This window comes from Microtus ochrogaster, unplaced genomic scaffold, assembly GCF_000317375.1.
Source record: "Microtus ochrogaster isolate Prairie Vole_2 unplaced genomic scaffold, MicOch1.0 UNK1, whole genome shotgun sequence".
In the NCBI taxonomy this organism is placed as follows: domain Eukaryota; kingdom Metazoa; phylum Chordata; class Mammalia; order Rodentia; family Cricetidae; genus Microtus; species Microtus ochrogaster.
The window spans coordinates 7,665,875-7,674,726 of record NW_004949099.1 but is presented as its reverse complement, the minus strand read 5'-3'; positions in this window follow the sequence as shown (position 1 = coordinate 7,674,726).

The following is an 8,852-nucleotide window of genomic DNA, read 5'->3' as shown; positions in this document are numbered from 1 at the left end:
TGGTGAGTTCCCAATAGAACATCCCCATTGTCTCAGTGTGTGGGTGCACCCCTCGCGGTCCTGAGTTACTTGCTCGTGCTCTCTCTCCTTCTGCTCCTAATTTGGACCTTGAGATTTCTGTCTGGGGCTCCAATGTGGGTCTCTGTCTCTGTCTGTAAAAAGGAAATAGAACACTCTAGAAAGACAGCATGGTCTAAGCTACCTTACTCTGCTGTGTAAGGAATGGCAGCTTAACATAGCATATGGATTACCTTGTAGTTTCTGTGGGGTAGGAGTCCTACCAGGTTTTAATGTTGGTGTGGACCAGGGCCGTGTCCTCACCCATTCCAAGCTCTTTTCAGTTATTGGCTATACCTCATTTATTTTCCTTAGAGAGTGAAGGGGGTGGTGCTGAGAAAAACAACAGATGAACCCACTAGCAATGCTGGGTTTTATACTATGTAACAGAACCACGAAAGTGATATCTTTGACATTTATTTGTGGAAGGCATCACTTAGGGGCATAGGATACATAAAGATGTGGTCATCATGTGTTTGGTGTAATGGTCTGCTTTGTCCCTTTAAGAGACAAGCCACACCCACTCCCTTCCCCTGTCCATGAAGGTAAGCTAACCTTCAGTTTCCAGTCTGAGTCCCTCCCTTTCTGTCTCCCTCTCCAAGAGGCAGCTTCTGTCTCCCCACTTTTCCCCTTCCCCCTTCTGTTTCTCTGTTTCTCTCTCTCTCTGCTCTTCCCCCTCTCCCCTTCCCTTCTATAACCCACTAAATAAATATCTAACCTCACTCTGCATGGTGTATCTATCCATGTCTCTGTCTCTCACCTGCTGCATGGTTCCCTGCCTGGGACCAGCCACCTTTGGAGACCTGCAGCTTGGTCTTGTGGGCATGCCCATCCATCTGTTGTCTCTCTTTGTGGGACTGGCTGCCCCATCAAGGTCTCTCACCCACTTTGCTGCTCCTTGCCTGGGACTTGCTGCCCCTTGTGGCCCACTGCATTCACTTGGGAGAACTGCACCATCCTTGCCTGGAACTGGCTGCTCTTGAGATCTGCTGCGTGCTGCCTGTGGAGACCTGCTGCGTGCTGCCTGTGGAGACCTGCGGTGTGGTCTCATGGTCCGCTGCCTACTGCAGACACTAAGGGATCCACAGCATTTTACTTTTACCATTAAACTTGGGGTTAATGTGACATTTGTGAAGCTTGTCACAGTACCAAGTATACAGAGGGCTATTGGAGTATTGAATTCAAGGAAGAAGGAAGGGGGTGGCCCAGCTGGTCAGGAACTCTGGGGATAAGATGGTGGGAATGAAGTTTGACACTACAGCTTGGGGAATCCCGAAGGTTTAAGACACTCCAGTTTGGACATTGTGGAATTTGCAAATGGAATGTTCTACCCTTGGCCTTCTGAAGTCAGTGGTCTACTAGAAAACCTGTTTTTTGTTTTTTGTTTTTTTGCTTTTAGTTTTCATCCATATACCCATTTCCTAAGTAGTTATTCCTTCCAAAATCCGCTTTAGAAATGAAATGGTAATTGTATTTAAAGTTAAGTGTCTACCTTAAAAACTGACCATCTTCTGTAGTTTTCATTTTTTTGGCGAGTTGTTGAAGGCAAATTTACAAATTCCTGCATTGAGAAGCAGGACAAAAGACAGCTGCAGCCCCTCTGCCCCTCCCCCAGGCCCCAGCACAGCTTCTCTGTGGACTCATTGTAGAGACAGAATGAGCTACTTGCTAAATGCATCGTGACTTTATCCTCTCCAGCGAGCAGCGGCTTCAGGGATTGATAGGGGAAAATGGCTGTGCAAATATTCAGGAGGGGTAAGAGCACAGAGGTGAGAGATCTCTGGGTGGTGTCAGAAACAGTTCCCCATTGTCACAGAGATGATTGAAAATAATGACAGTGCCAAATGAAATAGCTCCCTGCTGGAAGAGCGTCAGACTCTAAAACAGCTTGTGAGAATGCCTTGTGATCTTCCATGGGATGTTGATATGTGACTGTCAGCATCCCTCAGCTGGCAGCACACACACTGACGACAAGGAAAATCTTTTCAATTATTTTATACTTTCTTGAAGATGGCCACTATGTCAGGGACTCATTAACCAATAAAAGCAACACATAGAAGGACCTCCCACACCATTTAATATTATCATTTATTATTTGTATTATTACTATTATTTTTGAGACAATGTCTCACTATGTATTTCTTGCTGGCTTGACCTAGAAGTCACTATGTAGACCAGGCTGGCATTGGACTTGCAGAGATTTGTCAGCCTCTATTTATTTTTTAAGAGTGTGTATGAACACACTCAAATGTGAGGGAAGGTGCTCTTAGAGCTAGAGGTGTTGGACCCTTCTTAACTGGAATTGCAGGCAGTTGTGAGATGCCTGACATGGGTGCAGGAATAGAACTCAGCTCTCTTAATGGCAGAGTCATCTCCCCATCTCCCAGGGTGTGTGTGTCGATGTGTGTGTGTGTGTTGGTATGTGTGTGTGTCAGTGTGTGTGTGTGTCGGTGTATGTAAAGGATTCTCTTGGGAATATTTTTTGCATTTGTTTGTATCTTGAGGTAGCTTCTCAGCCTCCCAAGTGCTTGAGTTTTGTGTATGCATCACTATCCCTTCTCAAGAGATTCCTGAGTAGCCCAGAAGTAGCCACTGTGGATAACCATATATATATGTGTGTGTGTGTGTGTGTGTGTGTGTGTGTGTGTGTGTGTATGTATGTGTGTGTATTATATATATATATACACACACACACATATATATGTATACAATCTTGAATTAAATAAACCTCAAAATAATAATGAAAACCATAAAATACATAGCTAAATCCACCTGGACCTAGTGATAGCCATGCCTGTGGACATGAGTGTCACTGTTTAGATATTCTGAGTCACTTGCCTAAGAAATGAAATGGAGCCTTCATTACATGATGGGGATCCTTATGTAAAGGATAAAGAGGAACTGATTTGATTTTGCATTGGAATTTTATTTTCTAATAATATTCTTAATGTCTCTGCAGGTAGAACTTTCCATTGTGTATTGTGGGAGACATGAAACAGCCTAGAGGGGCTAATCTCTCCATCCCCCATAAAGGTGAAACAGTAACGACAGTGTAGGTGGGAGGGGAGGAGGAAAAATTGAGCTCCAGAGAGATAAAGTGTTACCTTTTCATCATTGTAATAAAATATCCAAGAAGACAATTTAAGGGAGAAGGGATTTCTTTCACGATTTCAGAGATTTTAGCCCTTGGTCACTATGCACAGCTGCTTCTGCACTTCTGCATTCTCAGTCAGAGCATCATGGTGGACAGCCTGCGATCAAGCAAAGTAACTGACATTATGGTGGCAAGGTGGTACAGGCTGGGATGGAGGGACTGGAACCAGGCATCTTCCTCAGTGGTAAACCTCTAGTGACCGATTTCCTCCAACTATGCTTTACTGTCTAGCTTCCAATACCCCCCAGTAATGGCAGTAAATTATGAATCCATCAATGGACCAATCCACTGATTAGGCTAGAGCCCTCTGGACCCAATCGCTTCCCCTATGTCTCCTCTTTAAAGACTGCAGTAGGGACCAGTAGGGACCAAGGCTTCAACATGTGAATTTTAGGGGAACTTTTTATATACTGACCATAAATAACATCTAGAGCAAAACAGGGAAATGAAGGAGAGAAGCAGACAGAGAAAAACATAGAGACAGATGAACAGAGAGAGCAACAGAGATTTGTGTATACACACAGTGGCAGAGAAGTAGGGGGCAGGACATGAAGACAGTGGTCAAACACATAGGGGATGCCATGGTCTGAATAGCTTTGTGCCCAGAATGTCCTCCCCAGTTCAGTGATGTCATGAGAGGGTTGAAGGTATCACATGTGACCCGATTGCGAGCACCCTAGGAACCAAGAATCTCTTTGTCTCTTTCAGCTTTTGATGATGCAGATAGAGTTCACCATCTATGAGGGGAGAGCTGTTACCAGATGCTGAATGTGCTAGCACACTGGTCTCGAGCATTTCAGCTTTAGAACTGAATAACACAGTCATATAGATGTTTATAAATTATCTGCTTGGGAGTATTTTGTTATTTTGCTTTGTTGGATGTAGGCAGGCAGATTGTTGGGGAGATAGCAGATGAGTATAGGAGACAGGCAGAGTGAAAGGTGGAGGATTTCCAAGCTACTGAGCGCTGTGGGGTGTCCTGCTGCCGCTGCTGAGTAGTGGGGAGCTGGCAATGAGGTTTATCAACACGACAGCAACTGGAAGGACAGTCAGTGCGTAAAGAGGGAAGATCCCACTGAGAGGGTTACTTTCTGGGTAAAAAATAAATAATTCAGACCCGGAGCATCTGGACTGGAAGAACTTGGTACCTCTAGGCTCTCTAAGAATTCTGTTGTAGTTGAGGCGCTTTGGGAGGCTTTTGAAAATGTGTGTATTGTGTCTCCCTAGGATGGAGAGAATGAACGCTTAAAACATGCTGCAGCTCTTCCCAGAAACTTGAAAAGGTTCTTCTGAATACCTGGTCTGCAAATGTTGTGCAAGGCAAGAAAAGGTCATTTAAAAAAAACATTATACTAGTCTTTGATGAAGGATCAACCAAGGCCAACATTAACAACGAGAGAGACGAAGAATTTGTATGCAATACCTTTTGATGTGCAAAGAATTACTCACTGGCTTCCCAGGCAGGACATAGCTATAATTCATAGAATTACTGTTCAAAGCCTTTAATGTCTTGTAACATGAATGTGCTTAGAATTTAAAATCTTGCATGCAAAAAAAATGATCACTTGGATATTAGGGCTGATGTCCATGATTAGCATATGATTTGAGTAGCTATTTACTCTTCAGTACCTGCTGAGCTGATAAAAATTCTAGAAAATTTCCTGAAAAGCCCCCTTTGCAAGGGTCATCATTACATTAGGATCTCATGTATGTCATAGGAATGATATTTTTTTTAATCAAACCTCGAAACGAGTGGTTTTCTATCTAGCAGAGTTGACCATTAGTACAGCTCATTGGTGTTTCTGTAACCTACTGCATAGCAGCTTCATTGGAGTGCTTTTGAGAAAACATGGAATAGAAATGGAAATAAAAATAATTTTGATGAAATGTATTCTCTAAATACAGAAGCTTAGTGGTGAAGATAACCTTGGGAGTGGAATGACACAAGACTGGCTGCCAGCCGTGATGTGAAAAGTGTTGGGAGATGCTGAGGGTCTCAGGAGGAACAGTAGTACTGACAAGACCCCTGGGATTCATATCCTGTGCACCTTGGTGATATTATTTCATTAAATATATTTCCTCAGTTCTCTTGAAGACCCAGGAACTGTGCTTGGTTTAACACTATGAAGTAGTATTGTTTAGTACTCCTAGACCCTATTTTATTCCTTAGATCTCTTTTCCTTGAAGAGAAGCGAGTCTTGGGAGTAGTTTAAGGATGGCAACCCATTGCTAGGAGAAAGATAAATCTGGTAAATGGGAACACACTTATAGTGCAAACCCTCTGTGGCTGGGATTAATGTCATTCAGGTGATTGTTGCAAAGCAGCTTGGTGTTGCCTTCTCTACTGGCTTTGTGCTATGCCTCCACCTCTTGAGTATGAGGATTATAGGTGTGTGATACCATACCCTGTTCACACATAGTCTCTTTTTTCCTTTGTAATCAAACTAAAACCTTATCTTTTTCAGGGTCTCACCCCCCCCCCCCCCGGCTTCCAGACCAGAAGAGACACTTTAGATTTTCTGGTTCTCAGTCTTCTGGTATGTGCCAATGACAGACACTGGGATTTAGCTTCCTTACAGTGTATCTCTTCGTATCTCTTTCTGCTTCCACAGATGACTGTCTTCAGCTGATCTCATCTTCCCCCAATCCCAAGCAATACAGCATATAACACAGCAGCATTACTCTGCAAAACTGAAGTGATTAGCCGGTGGGTTTGCCATTCAAACAGAAGTGATCAAGGAGTAGACGGTGCAGGGCCACATGGCAATTCAGTAACAGGAAGGGCCCAGACTTTTTTTGTTTCTTAAGTTTCTATTAGCATATATTGAGTATACAGAATCATGGATTTCGTTATGAAATTTTGAACTGTATATAACGCATTTTGGTCATAGTCACCCCATTCCTGCCTCTTATAACTCTCTCCTCCCCCAATTCCCCCCTTCTCAAATAGTTATTTTTCCTCTTCCTTCTCATTTTTTTTTGAGCCAATGTCCTTAATTAGGGTTGCTCACAGGTTCATGGACACTATATCAGGGTCTATTTCACTGAAGAAAACATCTCTCCCCCATGTTCTTCAGGGCCTGGTTTTCTGGTTCTGCATAGCTGTGTTCAGTTTTTATACTACTTTGCTCTCATTCTCTATAGAACTGTGCTTTCTTCCCAGGTAGGAAGGAGGAGGTGGCTGGCCAGAAGGCCCAAGGAGCTCCCTGGAAGGATTGTGTGACTAGGTTTATGCCACAGGGATGTATTTAGCTTGCCATGGTTTGGGAGATAAAACATCAATTCCACATAATGCCGCAGCAAATGAAGTTGAGGTCTTATAAGGAAGATCAAATGATGCACACACCCTTGAGCATGGGGCTAACACTGTTATACAGGCACTATTCAATGACCATACTTAAAACATGAGGATAAATCTTAGCACTTAGTTGGAAGATTGTATACATTCAAAATGAATTTAATATTTGAAACATTCCCTGTAGGCTGCTTTGTCACAATGCATTAAAATGATTTCACTAGACAAGACAAGCATGTTTACATTTCCTTAGATTCACTGGGCATCTACGGAATATCACTGACAGTCCATGGGTTTTGTGTATGCTGACATCTACCATGGCTGGCTTCTAACATGGCTTCTCCTACTTCAGCCTCCTAAATGATGGGGTTACAAGTCTATACCACCATGAGGCATGTCCACCATCTTGAATCTCACAGCCATAGGAGGTTGGTTCTCATTTCCTTATTCTCTAAGTAGAGAAAATGAATTTCGGAAAGAGTTTGTAAAAGACGTTTCAGATATCACAGAGAACAATGTGAAATTAGACATCAGGTCTTTCTTTATATAATACTTTCCTAATATAATACTTGTCATCCTAAGAGAACTCTTAGCAAATATTTCATGGTAACATCATTTTAAAACCTCTGATGTTTAGTACAGTGTTCTGCAATCAGTCCTTATTAAAACAGTAATTTCAACATTCAACTTGAAGGTTGAGGTTATTAGTAACAGAAAATACATTTTGAGACTAAAATTGATGAAAACTCTGTCCTCTTGCATGGCATGCCTATGGCTCTCTGTAGTGAGAGCAGCTGTGATTACCCACACAAGCCCTGGGTGGGACTGGACCATTCATACAGTCTGAGATTCCATGGACTCGCTCCCTCCAGCACCACGCCTGCCTATAAACCTTCTCTGGGATAGCTATGAATCCTGACTAAGACATCTGTAGATGGCAATGTGAAGCTGTAATTTCAAAAGGAGCTGGAATACACAGGTGGTTGAGTGCACACTAAGCATGGGGAATTCTAGTAATACAGCGCCATGAGTCAACACTCATGGTGGGTTGGAGTTTCCACTGTGCAGCTGCCCAAGTCACCCTTGTCCCTGTAAGTAACCTCTATATGCTCTTTGGTTTATAAAGCTGGACATGGATGGAGTCATTTCCTTCTCTAGTCCAGCCGAGGAGAAGCAGACTCCCTGTGCAAAAGTCACACACGCGATTTGAAGTAAAAGATTTGAAATTCATCTCACTTTATTTACAAAACCTAAGCTGTGCTTGCTTTTAAACTTCTGAGAGAGGATGCTTCTTAAGTCTGTTTTTGTCTATTCTTGGCTTTTCATCCATTGCTGAGGATTTATCTTTCTAAAGAGACACCTGTCTGTTGTTCAAGGTCCTGAATTTAGAACTTGATTTTGTGAGCAGTCTTATTTTTTATTTATCTACAACTGTATTTCACTCCTGTTGTTTGAAGATTAAGGTGAGAGGGAGATTTAAAGTTCTAGGTAGGAGGTTTCTCATACTAGGTGAGCAAGTATGTGTACCCATCGTTGTTTTCTTTCTGTTGTCACAGCTGGGGCATCGGGAGTCCATCTCGCTGCTGCGATCTCTCCTTTCTTTTTTTCTTTTTTTGGTTTTTCGAGACAGGGTTTCTCTGTGGTTTTGGAGCCTGTCCTGGAACTAGCTCTTATAGACCAGGCTGGTCTTGAACTCACAGAGATCCGCCTGCCTCTGCATCCCGAGTGCTGGGATTAAAGGCGTGCGCCACCACTGCCCGGCTCGGAACTAGCTCTTATAGACCAGGCTGGTCTTGAACTCACAGAGATCCACCTGCCTCTGCCTCCTGAGTGCTGGGATTAAAGGCGTGCGCCACCACCGCCCGGCTCGATCTCTCTTTAGAAAACAGATCTACTCTGCAGGTTTGCCTGACTTTATTTTCATGTAGTTTTGGTGTGCTATGTCTAGGTTAGGATTCTTTTCAATTTCTTGCTTCAGTTTCATTTCTGTGGACTGATATCTGTCAATAATTATGGAAAATTCTCTGCCCCTTGATCTCTCAAATATTGCCTCTGTCCCCTGTTCACTTTTAATACCTATTTTAAAATGTAAGAACGTGTCTTAGAGCATCTCTCCACATCTGCCTCCCTCCTTGTCTTCTTCAGGTGTTTGTTCTGTGTTCTGGATAAAGTCATGTTCACATTCTCTGTCCTGGTTTTCATTTAACCAGCTGCACAATCTGGAATTATGTTTAAAGTGTTTTTTTTTTGTTTGTTTTTTGAGACACAGGGTTTGTCTGTAGCATTAGAGCCTGTCCTGGAACTAGTTCTTGTAGATCAGGCTGGCCTTGAACTCACAGAGATCCA